Source organism: Dermacentor variabilis, chromosome 3 (assembly GCF_050947875.1).
Source record: "Dermacentor variabilis isolate Ectoservices chromosome 3, ASM5094787v1, whole genome shotgun sequence".
NCBI classification, from domain to species: domain Eukaryota; kingdom Metazoa; phylum Arthropoda; class Arachnida; order Ixodida; family Ixodidae; genus Dermacentor; species Dermacentor variabilis.
Window position 1 is genome coordinate 15,545,444 of NC_134570.1, and position 23,660 is coordinate 15,569,103.

The window sequence follows — 23,660 nt, forward strand, 5'->3', positions numbered from 1 at the left end:
AGAGGTTACAGTGTAACCTGTATTATGAAGTCTAGTTATTCGGTTTCCATGAAAAAAAAACGATGTATGCATTAGTAAAATAGCCGTGTAGTAAATTTAGGCATGGTCTTTTCCTTTCCTTAAGAGGGGAACAGTGCCTCTCCAGGCAGTTTTTGAAGATGGGGACGATTGACGAATGCACGTGATGAAGAGAGGAAATATATTAACATAAATGTACAAAGGCAAACTGAGTTACAGAAGCAGAGTCACGCAGACGGCCGAACTAACTGTAACTAAAAAAAAAAGGTAATTCTCCCACAGAGAACACACACTACAAGACCTTACTTATCGACCCACGTGTTAAAGCCTAGGTACTTGCAGAATTACAAGCCACTGCACGGAGCCTCTAGCTAAACTAGACAATACTGACTTGTGACTTTAATTTGCTTGCGTTTTTGTAAGTTTTATCAACACAGAAGTTAGGGCGGCCGTATTTCGAGGCCCTTCCTAAGCTTCGATAACCAATGAAGGTAGCCACAACCCCTGAAGTAAAGGAGTGGCTCAAAAGACCCGGCTCGCTCCTGAGCGACCCAATCCCCGTTACAGATTTAAGTGAGCCGTTCAAATGAGCCGGCTCATTTCAGTGAGCGGAGCCGTTGTGAGCCGCTCACTGAAGTGAGCCGTTTTGCCCATCTCTAAAGGGGGGCACGGAGAAGCTCGACACATATGTAGATGCATTGCGATGCCCCGTTTCAGAAAGCCAAGATTCTGTTTCGAAATGAGAACTAAATAAACCGGGAACTGGACGAAGCATACCGTACGCATAAGGATTTCGCCTCGTATCTTAGGTTCATCGTATGTACCTCGTATGTCTGAGGTTCATCTTGTATTAGCGACACATGAGTGTTAGTCCTACATGCAGAAAGAAGATTTTTTGATAGCCGGCTGTGATTGGGGTGTTGTGCGATTGAAGTTGTTCGGTAGGTTGCGCATTGGCTTGCGTATATATATTGTATGTAATACAAAGTAGAATAAACAGTCGAAAGTTGGTGCTCCCCTTTTTTCTCTTCCGTCCTTCCTTGTTCGAGCTAAGCGATCATAAATATGTATGTTCTACAGAGCGATCTACCACCCTGCATAACAAAGAAATACTATTCATCAGTGGCATGATTTGCTGACGCGACTTGCATACGTACATGCATCACGTGCATGCTAGATATCTATCAATTACTAAATCACTAAATCAATCAGTCAATTAACCAATCATTCATTCCAGTTGTTTTACAAAAGCTGGAATAAGTGTGTCTATACCTCGTCAGCGTAATAAAAAGCTCAATTGTGAGTCAGCGCCCGTGCTGTCATTTCGCGCTGTTTAACTTCCAATGATGCTAACATACCAACTTTCCATATTTCCTTATTTATCTTTTTTTAATTTTACTGAGGAAACAGTGTTCATAAATTCTTTGGACAATGTTCACAAAGGTATTGTAAGCGTGATCTGCATCTATGCACTTTAGTTACTTTCTATACATTCTCGAGTCAATACTCGCGAAGTTGGTGAATTATTCTTGAATGACTATTATCCGGTTAAACAGAACAGCAAAGATGGCGCAACTCGGTCCATACAATAGCCTACAACACGCATTTTGTAATTTCCACGTGGTGTGCTCCGGCATATATTTAAACCTTGGCGACATCTTGTATGTACCGACGACGACGTCATAGCTAATGACCGTATCTAGAATCTTGCTTAAAGGTGAATGAAAAAAAAATTAATGACGCAGTAATGTCCCAGAAAATAACGTCAAGTTACAAGAAAGCAAATAACATGAAAAGGAATTAATACAAAGAAAAACGAATTTATCAAATGCACAGTTTATCAAATCTACGCACGCACTCCGCAATCAGGCTAGCTGAAAAAATCATGGTTCTTGGGTATCACATAGAAGGAAACAATACTAACTATAGAACAACAGCATATCTTGAATAAAACAGATGAAATCATTAGGTAACTAAGGAGGTAACCAACAGACAAAGAGGCTTAGGGGAAGACAGCTCTTTGAGGCTAATACACTCCTTTGCTCTCTTTCAGTTCATTAAATGGCTGGATTATTCAAATGGAAGCAGGCAGAACTTAACAAACTGAATGTGATGCTCAGGAAGCTTGTTAAAGTAGCCCTAAGGATACCCAGTAACGCTGCAACCGACTAACTCAATAGTCTAGGGGTGCACAACACAATGGAAGAAATCGCGGAGGCCCAACAGCTAGCGCAGCACGAAAGATTGACAAAAACACGACCTGGCAGGAACATATATATACTACAGACAACTGAATAGATCAAGCAGCCCAATAGACGCTGAAGTAGAATTAAGGACTGAAGTTAGGAACCAAATCAGAACCAACCCTCGCCCCAGAAATATGCATCCAGAATATAACATCAAAAGAAAAAAGGCAACAAGAGCTAAAGCACTCTTTCAGGAAATATAGCAGCAGAACCAAGTGGCACCTATAGTTGATGCTGCCTGGGTGTAAGGCAAAGAACATGATACGGCCATTGCATAAAATTCACAAGAGAAGGTGCAAGACGCTGTCACTATGTTTATCAAGGACCCTATGGTGGCGGAAGAAGCGGCAATTGCTCAAGCCGTCAGGAGTAATAAGTGGGCCTGCATTTACAGTGATGCAAATTAAAAGCCATTATAAAGGGTTTTGATAAAGGCTGCGTATAGCTGGAGTTGCAGCTAAACTTTTTCAAAACATTGGGATTATGAGAACCGAAATCCGATGGTTTCCTGCGCATATGGGGAAAGTGGACGGGACTCCGGTAAACCTCAATGATGTTGCTCACGACTTGACACGAGGACTTGCTAACCGTGACAGTCACAACAGAGCCGTTCAGCATCGAGCCAGGAAATATAGAGATCATTTAATAACTTAAAATAACATTACCAAACATTACTATCAAGGACGCAGGCAATTCCCATTCCCACATTCAAAACTGAACAGGGCTCAAGCAGTTTCGCTGTGCTTATTGCAAAAAGGTACATATTCCACGCCGTATCACATTAATAAAATATACCCAGAGAGGGAGATTAAGATGGACTGCAACGATTGTAATGGCATCATGGGTATCAGACTTATGCTGGCGGGGTGTCCCGCGACTCTCCCCAACCTCGTTGAAGAATGGACGCAGTGGAAAGAAAGGATTCGAAGCCCATTGTCGAAGCCCATTGTTTGAAGGATTGGGAGGTCAATCCCACTGTTTGTAACCAGTTGTCAAGATTAGAGTCGGGCACGAATTAGATGGTAGCTGGCCCATGCCGTCATCCAACTTATTCACGCTGGTGACGTTGTTGAAGGGAAGGACTGCTTCTCATCGAGAACGAGGAATATGGGTTTATTTACAATATCTACATAAGGACGGTGCAGTTCATGAGTCTAGCATTACTGCTAGAGAAAGTACACCGATCAGCCGCACAACAGCGGTTTATAAACACTCGGTCCTCCCTCGATCCCTACGTGAGGGAAACGTTCGACCAGTAGACGAGTCGCCTCTCTGCGGGAGGGCTTACACACACACACTTCCGCACAGGTTCACGGTCCCCACCGACATCAAACGGTTTTCGCAGAACTCGGGGCTTACGTCAGGAAAGGCGCATATTATTCCCCGAGCTGACACTCGCCGCGCGGCCGCCGGTTCTCCTTTGTCTTGCGTCTTGAAAGGCGCGTGGGAAGGGGCCTCCAACTACGTTCCCTCGGGCACTCCCTTGCTCACAGCAGATCGGGTCGGCGGTGGTGGGTTCCGTCACAAAGCCTGGTTCGTCGAACTCATCTCGGCAATCCCGCGACGCAGAGTGGCGGACGTGGCACATTTTCCTGCTGACACAGTAGACTTAGTGACGCCGTTTGGCTAGAGGGTGACGGTTGCTTTCCAAGAAAAGTTGACGCCGCTGTCGCAACTGGCTGGCAAAACTTGCACCTCAGCCGGCCGTTCTTAACAGCGCCTCCATGGCCCGGAAAATTTCGACTGTCCAGCGCTGACAACCGCTGGGCAGGAAGAGAACGGCTGGCGGCCAGGGGGGGGTGATGCCTTGGCCCGCAGCGACCATTTGTGTAATGATGTCAGCGCCACAAAACATCCAACAAGGACCGGCAACTGCAAAACGAACCCCACAACAAGGCTCTGCACCGAGATGACGTACCTTGGATCCCACTTTAGACCCGCTAGGCTTCAAAGAAAACATAAGTGCAGAAACAAAAAATGCTGCATTTCACTATGCCAATTTTTGAAGCAATTTCGTGCTAACAAATTAAGCAATCATGGAGGGAATCCTGGTAAATGAGAGGGGATCTTCTTCGCTTAACAAAATTAACAATAATAACCCTAAAATTTAGGCGGGACTCTTAAACGCACAATTCAAATTAGCCTGCTCAAACCATCCGCATTGCTATGCAACTTTCCCTTCTTATATCTAACGGAGAAGTTGTACTCTTGGAGACTGAGGCTCCATCGGAGCAAGCGGCCATTTTTGTGTGACATTTGATTGAGCCACGTCAGAGGACAGTGGTCGGTCTCGAAGATGAACTTCGCTCCGTACAAGTAACACGGCAACTTCTGGGTGGCCCAAACTAAACAAGCGCATTCCTTCTCTGAAGCGCTGTATGCTTCCTCTCTTACAGTTAGTTTACGGCTGGCATAGAGGATAGGATGCTCCTCGTTATCGTCGCTGAACTAAGTACCACGCCCATACCTCTGTCGCTTGCGTCACATTGAACTATGAATTCCTTTTTGTAATCTGGCGCGCGAAGCACAGGACGAGAAACCAATAGCGTTTTAAAACTTTGCAAAGCGTTCTCTTTGTGCTTATCCCAGTGTACGCTACTCGGTGCTCCCTTTCGGAGGGCGTCCGTTAATGGACTTGTCATTTGCGAGTAATTCGGAATGTACCGTTGATAGTACCTCACAAGTCCCAAAAATGAATGAAGGTCTGTTTTCGTGCGCGGCTGATAAAATTCTCCAATCGTACCTATTTTCAGCTCGCCCGGCCGTCTCGCGCCCGGGCCGACAACATGGCCCAGATAAGTAACCAGCGAACAACCAAATCTACACTTTTCCGCTTTCATCGTAAAGCCGGCTTCCCTCAACCGTGAGAACACCTGTTTGAGGTGCGATACGTGTTGTTCCCAGCTGTCCGAAAAAATTGCTACATCATCAAGATATGGCAAGGCGAACTCCTGCAAGTCTTTTAGGACAATATCCATTAATTTAGATAAGCTAAACGGCGCGTTCTTCAGCCCGAAGCTGTGTGCGAGAGGGTGAAAAGTGCCTACAGGTGAGATGAATGCGGCATAGCGGCTGGCACTTTCTGAAAGGGGAACTTGCCAGTACCCCCGCACGAGATCTATAGTTGAAAAGTATTTAGCAGCGCTAACTTTTTCAATTCGTTCCTCGATGTTGGGTATCGGGTACACCTGATCCCTAGTGATGGCATTTAACTTCCTGTTCCCTAGTGATGGCATTTAACTTCCGCCATTGGAATCTGAACCTGGCAACGTTTAACGTTAGAACGCTATCTAGTGAGGCGAGTCTAGCAGTGTTATTGGAGGAATTAGAGGGTAGTAAATGGGATATAATAGGGCTCAGTGAGGTTAGGAGGACAAAAGAAGCATATACAGTGCTAAAAAGCGGGCATGTACTGTGTTACCGGGGCTTAGCAGAGAGACGAGAACTAGGAGTCGGATTCCTGATTAATAAGGAAATAGCTGGTAACATACATGAATTCTATAGCATTAACGAGAGGGTGGCAGGTCTTGTTGTGAAACTTAATAAGAGGTACAAATTGAAGGTGGTACAAGTCTATGCCCCTACATGCAGTCATGATGACCAGGAAGTCGAAAGCTTTTATGAAGACGTGGAATCGGCGATGGGTAAAGTCAAAACAAAATACACTATACTGATGGGCGACTTCAATGCCAGGGTAGGCAAGAAGCAGGCTGGAGACAAGTCAGTGGGGGAATATGGCATAGGCTCTAGGAATAGCAGAGGAGAATTATTAGTAGAGTTTGCAGAACAGAATAATATGCGGATAATGAACACCCTTTTCCGCAAGCGGGTTAGTCGAAAGTGGACGTGGAGGAGCCCGAATGGTGAGACTAGAAATGAAATCGACTTCATACTCTGCGCGAACCCTGGCATCATACAAGATGTAGACGTGCTCGGCAAGGTACGCTGCAGTGACCATAGGATGGTAAGAACTCGAATTAGCCTAGACTTGAGGAGGGAACGGAAGAAACTGGTACACAAGAAGCCAATCAATGAGTTAGCGGTAAGAGGGAAACTAGAGGAATTCCGGATCAAGCTGCAGAACAGGTATTCGGCTTTAACTCAGGAAGAGGACCTTAGTGTTGAAGCAATGAACGACTATCTCATGGGCATCATTAAGGAGTGCGCAATAGAAGTCGGTGGTAACGCCGTTAGACAGGAAACCAGTAAGCTATCGCAGGAGACGAACGATCTGATCAAGAAACGCCAATGTATGAAAGTCTCTAACCCTACAGCTAGAATAGAACTGGCAGAACTTTCTAAGTTAATCAACAAGCGTAAGACAGCGGACATCAGGAACTATAATATGGATAGAATTTAACAGGCTCTCAGGAACGGAGGAAGCCTAAAAACAGTGAAGAAGAAACTAGGAATAGGCAAGAATCAGATGTGTGCGTTAAGAGACAAAGCCGGCAATATCGTTACTAATATGGATGAGATAGTTCAAGTGGCTGAGGAGTCCTATAGAGATTTATACAGTACCAGTGGCACCCACGACGATAGTGGAAGAGAGAATAGCCTAGAAGAATTCGAAATCCCACAGATAACGCCAGAAGAAGTAAAGAAAGCCTTAGGAGCTATGCAAAGGGGGAAGGCAGCTGGGGAGGATCAGGTAACAGCAGATTTGTTGAAGGATGGTGGTCAGATTGTTCTAGAGAAACTGGCCACCCTGTATACGCAATGCCTCATAACCTCGAGCGTACCGGAATCTTGGAAGAACGCTAACATAATCCTAATCCATAAGAAAGGGGACGCCAAAGACTTGAAAAATTATAGACCGATCAGCTTACTGTCCGTTGCCTACAAAGTATTTACTAAGGTAATCGCAAATAGAATCAGGAACACCTTGGACTTCTGTCAACCAAAGGACCAGGCAGGATTCCGTAAAGGCTACTCAACAATAGACCATATTCACACTATCAATCAAGTGATAGAGAAATGTGCAGAATATAACCAACCCTTATATATAGCTTTCATTGATTACGAGAAAGCGTTTGATTCAGTCGAAACCTCAGCAGTCATGGAGGCATTACGGAATCAGGGTGTAGATGAGCCATATGTAAAGATACTGGAAGACATCTATAGCGGCTCCACAGCCACCGTAGTCCTCCACAAAGAAAGCAACAAAATTCCTATAAAGAAAGGCGTCAGACAGGGAGATACGATATCTCCAATGCTATTCACAGCATGTTTACAGGAGGTATTCAGAGGCCTGGAGTGGGAAGAATTGGGGATAAAAGTTGATGGAGAATACCTTAGCAACTTGCGATTCGCTGATGATATTGCCTTGCTTAGTAACTCAGGAGACCAATTGCAATGCATGCTCACTGACCTGGAGAGGCAAAGCAGAAGGGTGGGTCTGAAAATTAATCTGCAGAAAACTAAAGTAATGTTTAACAGGCTCGGAAGAGAACAGCAGTTTACGATAGGTAGCGAAGCACTGGAAGGGGTAAGGGACTACATCTACTTAGGGCAGGTAGTGACCACGGATCCGGATCATGAGACTGAAATAACCAGAAGAATAAGAATGGGTTGGGGTGCGTTTGGCAGGCATTCTCAAATCATGAATAGCAGGTTGCCACTATCCCTTAAAAGGAAAGTGTATAACAGCTGTGTGTTACCAGTACTCACATATGGGGCAGAAACCTGGAGGCTTGCGAAAAGGGTTCTGCTGAAATTGAGGACGACGCAACGAGCTATGGAAAGAAGAATGATGGGTGCGACGTTAAGGGATAAGAAAAGAGCAGATTGGGTGAGGCAACAAACGCGGGTAAACGACATCTTAGTTGAAATCAAGAAAAAGAAATGGGCATGGGCAGGACATGTAATGAGGAGGGAAGATAACCGATGGTCACTAAGGGTTACGGACTGGATTCCAAGGGAAGGGATGCGTAGCAGGGGGCGGCAGAAAGTTAGGTGGGCGGATGACATTAAGACGTTTGCAGGGACAATATGGCCACAATTAGTACATGACCGGGGTAGTTGGAGAAGTATGAGAGAGGCCTTTGCCCTGCAGTGGGCGTAACTAGGCTGATGATGATGATGAGTCAAAACACGGACGAGTGTCCTTGTTAGGGGTTTCTACCAGTATTAGCGGTGACGTGTAGTCACTCTAAGCGGGCTCAATAACTCCCAACTCTAGCATGCGCTGTATCTCTGCCTCCATAATCTCTCTCTGTCTTGGAGACACCCTGTAAAACTTTGATCTTACGGGTTCGGTTGATGTCAGCTCTATTTCATGCGTTATTAGTTCGGTTCTACCCGGCCGATCGCTGAACCTGTCGAGGTATTCCCCTAACACCACTTTTAGCTCATCTAGCTGCTCGGGTCTTAGAGCGTGCGAGCTTACCGAATGTTTCACTACTTCTTCTAGGCCGATTTCAGAGTTGGACGTCGCTTATACTCCTTAAACTTGGTACTCGTGTCATCTTGCTCTTTGATAGTATAGTTAACGACTCCGCTCCGCTCTACATACGGCTTCATCAAATTGCAGTGATATATCCTCACCTCCTTCCTGCGGCCGGGCATTTTCAGAGCATAGTTAGTATCTGAAAGTTTGTGCAATACTTTAACGGACCCGTCGCAGTGAACTTCAAGCTTGTTCTTTTTTGAAGGTTTGAGGATCATTACCTGGTCTCCGGCGTTAAACGTACGAAGCCTCGCATTCTTGTCGTAAAAGAATTTGGCGTTCTTTTGAGCTACTCACATGTTCTTTTCGACTATTTCTTAGGTGGCGCTTAGCCGTTCCAGCAGATTTAGCACGTATTCAACCACTGTTGCACTCTCCTCTTTCCTCCCACATCTCTCTTAACATTCTTAGTGGAGAACGGAGTGCCCTCCCATACACTAGTTCTGCTGGCGAGAACCCTGTAGCCTCATGTGGAACCGTTCGCAAAGCAAACAATGTTGCCGGCAGACAGTTCTCCCAGTCCTCCTTGTGCTCGTAACAGAGTGCACGCAAAACTCGCTTAAGCACTGAATGCCACCTCTCTACACTGTTTGACTGAAGGTGATAGACGGAACTGTGTGTCAATTCTACCCCGCACTTTTGCAAGAATGTGGAAGTCAGTGCGCTGGTGAATACTGACCCTTGATCCGCCTGAATTTCGGCTGGAAACCCAACTCGTGCAAATACTGTCAAAAGCGCATCTACTACTTCGGTGGAGCTGAGCTCTTTCAGAGGGATTGCTTCTGAAAACATTGTAGCGGGACACAGCATGGTAAACAAGTACCTGTAACCCGATTTGGTTTTTGGTAGAGGCCCTACCGTGTCTATCACAAGTCGTCTGAAAGGTTCTGTTATTAAGGGCACTATCTTTAGTGGAGCTTTCCATGTCTCTGCTGGTTTACCCAAGCACTGGCAGGCGTCGCATGATCTTTCTTACAAATTTTTGTACGTCTTTGAAACAACCAGGTCAGCAGTATTTCATAAGCAATCTTTCCTTTGATTTGTTTATGCCTTGGTGGTCGGACCACCCATTTCCATGACAGAGACTCAAAAGGTCCTCCCTGTACTTAGTAGGTACGACTAACTGATCTAAAATCCTACCCTTTCGATCTCTGTAGTGCCGATACAACAATCCTCCTCTCTCATGTATCGTCACGTCACGCCTAGCAATGCCATCTTTAGCTGTGCGGTATAAGTTAGCCAAGCTGTCATCATTCTTTTGCTCGGCTGCCAGTGACTGTCTGTCCACACGTAAGAGCTGATCAAAGTTCTTTGAGGCCGGTGATAATAACGACCCTGTCTTGCTTGTGATCGCGTCAGCTTGCTCTTCCTGCAGGCGTGAGCTTTGACAACCTAGCGATACGCTCTCATTGAGCTGGTCAGCTGGCGGGCTTTCCTCGACCGTTTTTTCATTCCTCGAGCCTAGCTCGGATTCGGTTATTGAAGTTATCTCTTTTGCTGCTTCCACTGGAGCAGCTGGTGCATTTTCGGCCGAGAGCGACGCGATTTTACGAGCTTGGCGTCGTGTCAATGCCTGTACTACGCCCTCTCCCAGTTTAAGCTATTTTTGACGCAGTAACCGATTCGAACGATTCGAAAAAATGTAAGGGTACTGCAGGGACAAAAATTTGGAAGCTGCAGCCTCGGTCACTAGCTCCCCGAATGGTCCACTGATTTTGACTTTGGCCATGGGCAGACACACGCTGTGTTGTTCTACAACCTGTTTGATCCATGCTACTTCTCCAGTGAAGTCATCTACCGTCACGTAAGCCGGATGGATAATGTCCATCGTGGCGGCACTGTCTCGTAGCACCCTGCATGGTTTGCCATTAACTTGCAGGTCGTGAAGATATGGGCTTAAAAGTTCCATATTCTCGCCTTTTTCATCTACGTAAGAAGAAACTGCGCTAGACTTTCCGCAGTTCACAGCGATATATCCGAGTTTGTGGCACTTATAGCAGCGGATCGGTCTAAAGGATTCGAACTATCTTTTATGCTCTTTTTGTACGGTTTGCCCATTAGGTTTCTCCTCGCTCTTTTCTGCGGGCTTTTCCTCCACGTCTACAGGCTCCGATCATCTAGTCTGCGAACCCCTTTTGAACGGAAATGGTTTCCGCGGTCCATTTCGACCGTCCCAATTACCGTCATCGGCGTTCAGCTTTCTACGCGTTGTGTACTCTTGGGCTAATTCCGCCGCCCTTTCCACAGTGTTTAAATTTCCTCTGTCTTGCACCCACACCTTCACCGATGGTGGGATGCTTTTGTAGAACTGCGCTAGACAGATGCATTCAATGATCCTGTCTCTGCTCTCGTACGCTTCCGCGCTTTTCATCCACTCGACTAGGTTTGCCTTTAAGCTATATGCAAACTCCGGATACCCTTCGCTATCTTTCTTGCCTGTGCTCCTAAACCTCTGGCGAAAAGCTTCGGCTGAAAGGCGGTATTTCTTCAAGAGACTAGCCTTAACTTTCGCATAATCATATGCATCCTGTGCGCCGAGTCTGGCGACTATTTCCACCGCCTCACACGGCAACATAAACAGCAACCGCTGTGGCCTTGTACTCGGACCGAAGTTCATCTTCTCGCAAGTCCTTTCAAAATTGCTTAGGAACAAGCCTATGTCGGTTCCGATCTCAAATGGCTTTAATAGCCTGTCTATGCGGTATGATTCTGCCTCACTTGATCGTCCCAGAGCCCCTTCACTTCCTTGAGACAAGTCCAAACGTTTGCTTTCAAGTTCAAGTTGCATTTTTCTTAACTCGCGTTCTTTATCGCATTCCTCTCTCTCTCTCTGTCCCGTTCTTCTCTGTCCCGTTCTTATCTCTCTTTCCCGTTTCTCTCTCTTATTTAGAAGTTCCAATCCCATTTCAATTTCTTCCTCACTGGCCTGTTCGGAAATTAGCTCCAATAATTCCGATTTTAGCATTTCGTTGCGTACATCTAGGCCCAGTTCCTCACCAACAATCAACAATTCGTCTCTCAGCAGTGTCCTTAACTCCATGGTTGCTGCTTTACTGCCTTGGTCCTGCTCGCTAAATCTACCTAGGAAAACACAACCTAGCTAACAATCAACAATCTAGCTTCCCTACAGTTCTAAACAGAACAACCACAAAATGAAGCCTAGAGAGTAAAAGCAAGAACCAAGAAATCGCCGTAGCCACAGCACCACGTCGCAAAGTCCGTCCCACCGCTAGATTGGCAGGTCAATAGGGAGGTCAGGATTGGGAGGTCTGTCATGTCTGGCATCCAAGAACTGGGCGGCGTAGACGTAGCGTCGAAAGAACGTTTATTCCTGTTACTTGGCAGGCAGCCAACAGGTTACATACTGCGCGCGGTGGGCCCGTGCGAGCGGTCTTTTAAAACCAGCACGGGCTACCCGATAAGAGATAGCCGGGCAGAGAGCATGCGCAGACAGCACGCGATAACACGCGTGCTTGGTTTCGCGCGCACACAACATCTCCTTCCTCCTAATGAGCACAAAGTCCTTTTGCCACATTATACAATGCAACTAATGCTATGGCTGATATCTGTCAGGAGGTCGCCGGTCCCTCTGTGGATAGCGTCGCTCCCCTGGAGGGTCGGTCGTTGCCGCAGGGGCCGCAGCTGGAAATGGCTCGTTGGCGCTCTCAGGATCCCTGAAATCTGGAATAAAATCTTCCGTGATGCTCTGCTTTGAGCTGTCGATGCTGAGCAGTAGCTGGTCTTGATGACGACGCCAAATGAGCACCCCATGATTCGTTCTAACGCGAACCTTGTATGAAACGGGGCCAGACTGCTGAATGATAGTGCCAGGGACCCATTTCTCAGGACCTCTGTAATTCCTCACGAGGACCTCATCATTGATGTTGAAAAGTCGCTCACGTGCCTTGCGTCGCACCATATCGGAGAGCTGTTGCTGAGCCACTCTTCCCCCGACAGAAGGCTTGACTGCGTCGAGTCTCGTGCGCAGTCGTCTACCTATGAAAAGGTTTGCTGGAGTTTCTCTTGTAGTCGCATGCGGCGTGTTGCGGTACGTCACCAGGAACGTCTGTAAGGTTGCCTGCAAGGAGTCTTGGGGTCGTCCTTTCCGCAACGCAGATTTCATTGTCTGTACAAATCTCTCCGCAAGGCCATTCGTGCTTGGATGGTACGCTGCACTCACGATATGACGACCACCGAAGCCTTTGACGAAGCTCTTGAATTCTTCGGAAACGAACTGTGGTCCGTTGTCGGTCACGATGGTCTCGGGTACGCCAAAACGCGAGAACAGGTCTTGGAGACACTGAATTGTGTGGTACGCCGTAGTCCTCTGCATGACATAAACTTCCGGCCATTTTGAGTGTGCGTCCACAGCAACAAGGAACATTTTGTCTTTCATGGGTCCAGCAAAATCCAAGTGAACTCTTTGCCACGGCGAAGTCGGCCATGACCATGGATGAAGCGGAGCCGGTGCTGGTTCGTTCCGTTGCTGTTGACACTCTTCACATTTCTTCACGTGTTGCTCTAGGTCCGCGTCGATACCAGGCCACCAGACGTAGCTCCTCGCGAGTTCTTTGCATCTTACGATACCGGGATGACCCTGATGAAGTTCCTCAAGCAAGAAGGCTCGGTGTTTTGAAGGCACAACTACTCTCATGCCGTACATTAAACACCCTTGATGAACTGTGAGCTCCAAACGCTTGTCGAAGAAATATTTCAACTCCTTCTCAGCGACATGCGACGGCCAGCCAGCACTTGTGAAGTTCAGTACCTTGCTTAGTAATGGATCACGCCTCGTTTCACGAGCGATGTCTTGGCCTGTGACAGGCAGCGTTTCCAAACGAAGCGAATAAAAAATTTCGCTTTCTTCTTCTGATTTCTTTTCGCTGCTGTCGAGCGGCAAGCGCGATAAACAGTCTGCTTCCGCATTATCGGAAGATTTCTTGAATTCAAGAGCATAGTTGTAGGCTGACAGCGTCAGCGCCCAACGCTGCATGCGGGCAGCTGCCATCGCGGGAATGCCTGTTTTCGGGCCGAGAATTGTTTGCAGTGGTTTATGGTCAGTCACAAGCGTGAAGAACCTACCGTAGACGTAGAAGTGAAACTTCTTTACGCCGAATACGAGGGCAAGGGCTTCTTTCTCGATCTGACTGTAGTTCTTTTCGGCACTTGACAAGGTGCGGGATGCGTAGGCAACCGGTCGAACTGATCCATTTATCATTTTCTGCGAAAGAACTGCGCCTATACCGTACTGAGATGCGTCGCAGGCAAGTTGAAGCGGTCGCTTCGGATCATAATGGGCAAGAACTGGAGGGGAAGCCATAGCTGCTTTTATCTCCGTGAAAGCAAGCTGGCATGACGCATCCCACGTCCACTCCGTTGTTTGCTTTAGCAGCCTGTACAACGGCTGTGCCAAAGTCGAGAGACGCTGAACAAACTTGCCGTAATAATTGACCATCCCAAGGAATGACTGCAGTTGCTGCTTGTCTTTTGGAGCAGGCGCATTTAGTAGTGCCAGTACCTTTTCAGGCGATGCGCAAACACCCTCGGCGTTGATGACGTGGCCCAGATAACGGAGCTCTCGTTGAAAGAACGAGCACTTATCGCGCCGGATGCGCACACCGCGTTCCTGCAATCTTGACAAGACGGCTTCCAAGTTACGGAAGTGCTCTCGCTTGGTCTTGCCTGTGACCAGGATGTCGTCAAGGTAGCAACTGACTCCTTCCAACCCTTTCAGCATGTTGTCCATAATTCTTTGAAATATGCTTGGGGCGGACGAAATGCCGAAAGCCAGACGGTTCATAGTATACAAGCCCTTATGCGTGTTTATCGTCAGTAGTTTCCGGGAGCCTTCCGCCATAACTACCTGCTGGTAGGCCCTACTCAGGTCAATCTTCGAAAATTCCTCCCCTCCTGCAAGCGCTGCGAGAAGGTCATCTATCCGAGGTAGCGGGTAGCGGTCTACTTCTAGACAGGGATTGACGGTGGTTTTATAATCGCCACACAGTCGGAGGCTTCCATCCCTCTTCACTACCGGTACCAAGGGCGTTGCGTATTCGCTTGTAGCAACAGGCGTTATGATGCCAAGCTTCTCCATTTTCACAAGTTCCGCTTCTACTGCACGTTGCAGAGCAAAGGGAACGCTTCTTGCCTTTACAAACTTCGGCTGTGACCCTTCGCGAAGGACAAGCTCGGCCTGCTCTTCCGTGATGGTACCTAGCTCATCCTTGAAAAGTTCGGAATGGCTTTCTAGCATGGCTTCCAGCTTTTCTTGCCAGTGCTTTGATATTTCTCGAGAGAGACCAAGGTGATTAAAAAAAACTAGGTTCTTCCAATCCAAACGAATATCTTGCAACCATTCTCTGCCGAGGAGTGCCGGTCCTGTAGAGTCCACGACGTACAGGGGAAGCTCCACGCACTGGTCGTTGTGGCGCACGACGACTTTCGCCAGACCCTTCGGTTTTACTATGGCCCCAGTATACGTGCGCAGCTTTAACGATGCTGGCTGAAGTCGCTTACGTGGAAACAACCTCTGGAATTCGCGCCATGATATGACGGATACGGCTGCGCCGGTGTCAAGCTCCATCGTCAGTAGGACACCGTCAACGTTCACGGGTACAGTAAATGGGTCTGCGTTGAATGATTTAAGTGAGACAGACGACTCGTTTCGGACGGACGTGAGCATCTTCACACGTTTCCGGAGCTTTGCCTCCCTAGCTTTCTTTCCTTTCCTGCAGGCGCGTTGAATATGCCCTTTTCGGTTACAATTGTAACATGTATCGCCGATATGAGGGCATGCTTCGCTAGAGTGATTGGGTGACCCGCAACGGAAGCAGCTTGCCGACATCACAGACTGCTTTTCGCCTCGAACCTTATTCACTTCGTACGCCGGGGATGCGCTGTTATGCGTGAACGCCGCGCTAATCGTTGCAGTTTCCATGGCAAGAGCTCTATCTACGGCCTTTTGGAAGGTTAGCTTTTTGTCTTCCGTGAACAACACACGCTGAATGTCCTCGCGGAGCAGGCCGCAAACGAAACAGTCCCGGAGCGCTTCATCCAAGAAACTTCCAAATTCGCAACTCTGCACCAGCCTTCGAAGTTCCGCGACAAATTCGGTAATGGACTCACCGCTTCGCTGTGACCGCTTGTAAAATTTAGCACGCTCTGCGATGACAGACGACTGCGGTGCCAGGTGATCGCTCAGGAGTTTCAGGAGACTGTCAAACTCTCGTGACGACGGTGCGTCCGGTGCCGTCAGCGACTTGAGCAGCGCGTAGGTCTTCGCGCCGATGAGACTCAGGAACGCAGGAACCTTCTTTGCTACTGGAACATCGTTGACCAAAAGATAGGCTTTCAACCTTTCCTCGTACGAGCGCCAGTCACTCGTGGTCTCGTCGAAAGGTTCAATGTGGCCGATGTGACTCATGACTCACTTGGAAGTTTCGGCTGCCGTGATGCCAGTTTCAGGAATTTCACCGCAGGGAAATCTTCGTGGCGGGAAGCTTTTACACAGAGACCAGGTTCTTCACACTGCGAATTCCGTACGGCGGTCATCCCATCCTCGTCGCCAATATGTCATGTCTGGCATCCAAGAACTGGGCGGCGTAGACGTAGCGTCGAAAGAACGTTTATTCCTGTTACTTGGCAGGCAGCCAACAGGTTACATACTGCGCGCGGTGGGCCCGTGCGAGCGGTCTTTTAAAACCAGCACGGGCTACCCGATAAGAGATAGCCGGGCAGAGAGCATGCGCAGACAGCACGCGATAACACGCGTGCTTGGTTTCGCGCGCACACAACAAGGTCAATCGCAGCGTTCGTAACCAGTTGTCAGGATTGGAGTCGGGCATGAATTATATGGTAGCTGGCCAATGCTGTCGTCCAACTTATCCACGCTGAGGACTTTGTTGAAGGGAAGGACTGCTTCTCATTGAGAACGAGGAATATGGGTTTATTTACAGTATCTACATAAGGACGTTGCAGTTCATCAGTCTAGCATGACTGCGAGAGAAAGTACACTGATCAGCCGCACAACAGCGGTTTATAAACACTCGGTCCTCCCTCGATCCCTAGGTGAGGGAAACGTTGGACCAGTAGACGAGCCGCCTCTCTGCGGGAGGGCTTACACACACACTTCCGCACAGGTTCACGGTCCCCACCCACGTCAGACGGTCTTCGCAGAACTCGGGGCTTACGTCAGGAAAGGCGCATCATATTCCCCGAGCTGACACCCGCCGCGCGGCCGCCGGTTCTCCATTGTCTTGCGTCTTGAAAGGCGCGTGGGAAGGGGCCTCCAACTACGTTCCCTCGGGCACTCCCTTGCTCACAGCAGATCGGGTCGGCGGTGGCGGGTTCCGTCACAAAGCCTGGTTCGTCGAACTCATCTCGGCAATCCCGCGACGCAGAGTGGCGGACATGGCGCATTGTTCTGCGGACACAGTGGACTTAGTGACGCTGATTGGCTAGAGGGTGACGGTTGCTTTCCAAGAAAAGTTGACGCCGCTGTCGCAACTGGCTGGCAAAACTTGCACCTCAGCCAGCCGTTCTTAAGAGCCCATGATGTCGCTGAAGGGCTCGGCCCGACAGTGCCAACGTGGGAGCTTGGCTTAAAAAGTCGAGCCTCCGGACCTTATCCCAATCAAAGTTTTCAGACACACACACACACACACACACACACACACACACACACACACACACACACACACACACACACACACACACACACACACACACACGCACGCACACACGCACACACACGCATACACGCACATACGCACGCACACACGCACTAGGTCACACTTTTAGTTATCCAGATGGCTGCGACGAGACGTGTGCGATGACGCACGCACTGGGCACATCTCTATCTAGCCGTGAAGCCACCGTGGTGTCGGCGAAGCGTGCTCGTCTCGCACCACGCAAGCCCGGATTCAGTTCCCACCTAGACCGAAATTTACCAAATTTTGTTTTCAAATCCAATAATTTTCTTTGTTTACACGAACCAGCCTGAAAAATTTGGCGTCAATCCAAGCATTTTGTTTACGTGTTTTCACTCTCTGCGCCGTCAGCCATTTTCGATACCATCTTTCGGTTACGCCGACTATGGCGACAGATTTTCGCCTAATCGGGCATGTAATGCATTTACATTATTAATATTTACGACTGTCTTAGAATAATGTTGATGAAGAAATAGTACTTAAAGAACAAGGGACGTTAATCCACAATTTTATCGTTGTGAAAGCTGAGGCCAACTTTTTGCACGCACCCACTGACTCAAAACTTAACGTGCAAGGACACTTCCTCGAGGTTACCTCAGCACAATGGGAAAGCAGGAGGTACGGGAGCGGCGTTATTAGGACGAAGAAACGGGGAAGCTTGAAAATCGATCCGCGTAAAGAAGCACCGGCCAAACGACCTTTGCAACGCAAAGCAAGTAGACCGGAAGTGTTCAAAACAGCGAGCGATTTGCGAGGGGCTCAGACGGCGCGGCGACCTGTTGGCGAGCACCGCCGCAGTCGCGAGAGGCGCCTCGAAATAGCAGCCGTAAAAGGAAGGCGAACGAAAGTGGAAGCAAGGGCGGCCATTGGGAGCACGACGCGGCCGCCGCCACGGTGGCGCGGGTCTCTGCGTCAGCTGCCACCTTAACCCAGTGGCCGCGTGTGTTGGAAAGCTCCGCGACACGCTACTGCCCGGTTCGCGGCTGAAGGGCAGGCGACGGAATGTGCTCAGCTTTCACGTCAGTTGATTTCCGCGCCAGAAATCGTGCTTGGGCGCGTTGTGTTAGGATCGGCCTGCAGCTATTTCAGCCCTCTGCACGTGTTCCGATCCAACCGGGACGGTGGCGCACTTCAGAGAACTGCGGATAACCGGCAGCCACGTGGCGAGGGCTCAGCTCAGAGGAGTTCTCGAGGGGAGGTAATTGGCGGTACCTCCCCATGCGCTTTTCGAGACACCAGACAATGTGCTACGCTAGCGCGCCACCCGGGACGGCTCCGAGTTCGACGAAGCAGGCTTTGTGCGCAACACAACAACGCCGCCCTGTTCTGCTATGAGTGGGGGAGTTGCCGCGGGAACACCGACGACAGCTCCTTCCCACGCGCCGACCAAGACGCAAGACAATGTGCTACCCGGCGAGCAACCCGGGCCCGCTCAGAGTTCTACGAAGCCCCTCTGACGTCGGCTCCGGACCATTGCACCTATGTGTGTGTGTGTGTGTGTGCGTGTGTGTGAGGCCTCATCCTCTTCTAAGTCGAGAGCCCGCCTCCTCCAAAAGGGCGGGTCATCTACAATGACGTCGAACTATGACGTCGAGCGGAGTGCTTATAAGCAGCGATTGTCGGCTGCTAGATGTGCTCGTTGTGCTCGAAATGTACTCGTGAGCTGTGTGCTCGTAAGCTGTTTGCTGTATGCTCGTCTTGCGGGCACCATTTGGGAGTCACGCTAGACTGTCGATGTATCTAATGTTCAACTGTAAATAACATGTAAATAAATCCTGCTCGCCTAAGTCCCGACGAAGAGTCAAGCTCCTTCCTACAGCTACGGCTGCCAAATCTTACATCTGAATGGCAGCGGTGAGATCGGCCTGCAGTTCGTAGATCGTCCGACAACTCAAACAAATGGTGGCAGCGGCGAGATCGTCCGACGAATCTTACAGTTGGTATTGCATCGCCAACTGTAAAAGCTCGAATCACGGAGACGGAGACAACAACGCAGTGCTCCGCTTCTAACAGCTTTATTTTGAAAATGGGGCATCATACGTTTACGAACGGCGTACGGTGTTTCATATGGTTGAGAGTGGAGTGCTTCTAATCTGTCGTAGCGCAGTCACGCCGACGTGGGCGAAACGATGCGTGGAGCTACAGGTTGCGCAGTGCTGCGGTGGGCTGATACATGTGCCAGCTTTGTGTGTGCGCCGTAGTGCCTGGGCTGTGACAAATTAGTACGTGACCTACCGACAAGTCCACGTGGCCACGCTCGTATACAATGCGGTGGCGCACAGCTCCCCATCTGCGTTTGTGCATTTCGCCCGCTCTTACAGTTGTTCGCACCGTTCATGTCACATTAATACGCTGGGCTGTTTGGGCACCGAAGTGACAGAACGCAGTGCAAGCGATTTCTCTGCATGCTTGACGAATAGGGCATTCTTTAGAATAACGCTAATATTCATCGCTCCTTGTGTTGTAAAAGAAGTAGTATACGTGAAGAAGCCTTTGAGGAACCTGTGCGGCTGTGCATTTCAGAATGCACAGCCGCAATAAGAGACGTCCAGAAGGTACGGCTTTTACGACGTAATCTGAACGAGGCCACACATACAGATGCCATGAGAAATGTGCAGCAATGTTAATCGCAATCATGTTTACGATCAGCGTTTGCTCTTGCTTTCAAAATTTCCTGGAGTGGCGCGCACGCACGCTCTACGTTCGCGCAGCGGTCAGGAAAATCGTAATCGTGGAGAAACAGGTCGTTTACGCGTATACGCTCTCCGACGCGCTCTGCGTAGCTCGCAGTAGGTCGACCGAAACGGCGATGACGCCACGCCGCGCACGAAAGCGGAGCATCGGAGTCCAACTGTCACACGTCCCTTCTCCACAGAGTCGATTAAAATCACCCCCATCGCAGCAGCGGCGTGGCGACAACACGCAACAGACAGCGCGAGTTGGTTCGCGACTGCATTTCGTGCGCTCATCGTCAAACTCTTATTCAACTTCCTCTCGGATACGCCGCGCCGGTCCAAATATAGACGAGCATTACTGCACTGCCGGTTGAACGGTACGAGCCTCGTGCATATTCCTTTCCGCACAGGCGCAGCTGCGGAGTCGCGAAACGGAGAGTAGGGGGACAGCAGAGCGTAGATAGACGAAGATATAATAGATGTAAAGCAACGTCCCGGTGAGAGGGATCTCCTGCACAGAGATATTTCCATCCGTGGAGGTTGCACGCTGCCGCGCTCACCGCTGCTCGGGACGAGGGGATGACCGGCTCATTATCTTCCGCAAGGTTTCCGTGTCACGGTTCTGTACCATGGCCTCGGCACATGTAAACAGCTGCAGGCCCGTGCAGGAGCGCTCCTCGTTGATCCGCCGAGCAGAAACGGATTTCGCCGGAACTCAGACGCGTCCCTTCCGGATTGATCGGGTGAATTGGCTGTTTTCAGCTCTTTTTGAGGCGTCGTTTGGTAACGCTGTGGAGTTATTTACCATGTCGAAATGGAGTCGTTCAGCCGTGCGGCAGTGCTCCTTGCCTTGAGCGATTCTGACAGCAGCTCTAGTTCCTCGGAAAGCAGGAGCAGTGACGATGAGGAGTTGTACGTGCCTTATGAAATTCTATTCGAGGTGCAAATGATGAAATCGCGATAAGGCTGGCGGATATGGCAGGCGCCCAACTTCCGCTGCAGCTCCCTGCAGGAGCGCGTGTTGTTTTTCTCTGGTCAATCGAGACGGGATCGCACCGTGCCGGATTTTCTTCATCTCTCGTGGATTCAGCACTCCACTCAAGATCGACCAGTGGAATTCACCATGGCGCTCGTTCCTGGGTTGAGTGTTGGCGTCCCACAGCGTAAACACGCGAACGCGCTCATGCCACTGCTCGCGCATTCGTCGCCATCTTCTACCACAGCTGGCTCCGACGGATCCGATGTCGCTCACCATGCCAGCGCGTTCCCATACTGCTCCTCGTGCCCGTGTCACTTATCGCGAATTCGTCGTCGTCTTCTACCACAGCTGGTTCCGATGCTGCTGATCATGCGCAGCGTTCCCATACTACCCCTCCCTCTGCGAAGGCGCTGACGGCACTAGCCCACTAGCAGTCGGTGCGCTGATTTCGTTCTCATTCTTTGCCTCAATACAGCGTGAAACGGAAACGCGTATCAAGCTGCGCTGAAATGTCGCATTAGGGAGTATCGTAATCGTCGGACAATTTTTCTGTATATTATAATATTTCTTTTTCAACTTGTGAAATCTGCCTCGGCGCTTCATATGCCGTTCCTGCTCCACGCAGACCGGGAAACAAGGGAGTATGTCTGACAGTTGCCCTCGGTAAGTGCTCGCGTATGCGCTAATATATGCACAATGGCAGCGAAAGCACGTTTCGTAACGTGCGTGTGCAAACTCGCAAGCCTCTCTGTGGACGACCACGTGCTTTGTGTGCAGGCGGGTCCCGATATGGAAACACAACTTGGAAAGTGCAGTGAGTCAAACCGTTCGCGTTGCGCAGCAAGGAAGGAAGGAACCGGCCGAGCGCGGGTCCTTCCTGGTGGCGCACTTCCTTCCCGTTACGGAAACAGACGTACGCTGTTGCGCAGACGATGGCCGAGCGGATAAGGAGGCCCGCGAGGGAGTCTGGCCCCGTCGCGAGAATGGTGCGCGCCCACGCTGTACGTGCGGTTTCAAGTCACTGGATGTTGCGATGACATTTTTGTTCCTGCACGCCGAGTGAGATAGCGAAGAGGCGCGTGTTTCTGCCTATACTCCGTTTCATACATCAGGTGCAACGCTGTGGAAGCTGCGCAAGAAGTCCGGTCGCCAATATTTATTACTCCGCTCGCTTCCGTCTATGCTTCGAAGCGTGCCAGCGACGTTTGCTCGCGCGAGCATGCACGTGAAGCTGCCGCGACGGGCTGCAATTAAAAATAACGAAAAGCAAATTGCTTTAAAGTAAGGTGCTCGCAGCCGTATAAGTAGATGGACTGTTTCTATGTGTAAATTATTTTTCTTTTCATTCAGAACTGAGCTTATATAAAGAAAATTTTCACAAGATATCGGGTCAAGAAATACGGAACTATTTCTAAATGCGATCGTAGCCACTGCAAGAAGTATCTCAAGCCTCCACAGCGTTGCACCTCATGTAGGAAACGGAGTATACATGAACGATAAAAACCTTAGAGACACATATTTATACCAAATTTATTGAGCTTGCCGAGAAGGCACTAGTCCTCTATTTTACTTATTGATATTGTTTGCTTCTCTGTATTTCTTCCCAACTATGTATATATATTTTTTTCTGACACAAACAAACAAATAAAAAAGCCAGGATTGCAAATATACATATATGCGTCAAGGTTTGTACGCCCACTCCTGTAATAACACCCATGGAGTTGACAGTATGTTGAAATAAATAAATAAATAAATAAATAAATAAATAAATAAATAAATAAACAAACAAATAAATAAATAAACAAACTGCGTACATTATGGATACTATAAAAGGACTGTCTGGTCAAACCGATTTGTGTTCTTGCGACATGAAAACACTACCTCGACGATGACGCTTTCCACTTCCAGGAGCCGGTACAAGGATATGCCGCAAGTGGTGGGATATATTAAGGGTCTCCTCGACTGCTGAAGCCCGCGTGTACAAATGGTGCACGTGTTTGAGAGGCGTGGCTTTTCCATAATGACTTCCTTCAGCTGATCACGGTGTCGAGTGCTCCTATGACGCGAACGAATAAAGTGGCGCCTCTATCTTCGTCCGCTCAGTTTGTTGGAGCAAAAGTGCCAGCGAGACTTCTCCTTTATGTTGTAATTTTGCAGGATGTGGAAACAGAGAGAGAAAGTGCCGGTTGGACAGGCATCAAAAAAAGCAAAAAGAAAGAAAAAGCGATATACCTTTCTAATTATTTTTTTTTATGCTTCGGTTTCTGGAAGAAGCACCGAAGTTTGCTGGCCTTTACGGCACAATACAATGCCGCCGAAATGCATTCTTCTCGCAGAAAACAAAAATCTATCTGGATGTCTTGTGCTGGGGGCATATTGCAGGAGAGCTATGAACACGCTGTTCGGCCAGCGCCGCTAGCCAAGTATAGTTCCTTTGCTCGAAGTGATGAACGCAATATGATTTCTCGGTTCACGTCGAAGGTATACACTGGGTACCCGCAAATATCTCAGTGAGCGTCTTTTGTACTTCTTCTCCATCGCTTCCTCTATCCCGTCCATAAACAGAACAACACGTGCAGGAAACCA

The 23,660-nt window shown here is 48.9% G+C and overlaps 1 protein-coding gene and 1 pseudogene across 1 annotated transcript in view; both read right to left on the reverse strand.

Annotated features, from left to right (window-relative positions):
- The window catches only part of LOC142575179 (carotenoid-cleaving dioxygenase, mitochondrial-like), an 81,590-nt gene that overhangs the window by 48,068 nt on the left and 9,862 nt on the right, over window positions 1–23,660 (reverse strand). The gene's annotated exons all lie outside the window — the stretch shown is intronic.
- On the reverse strand, window positions 601–10,605 carry LOC142573785 (uncharacterized; annotated as a pseudogene).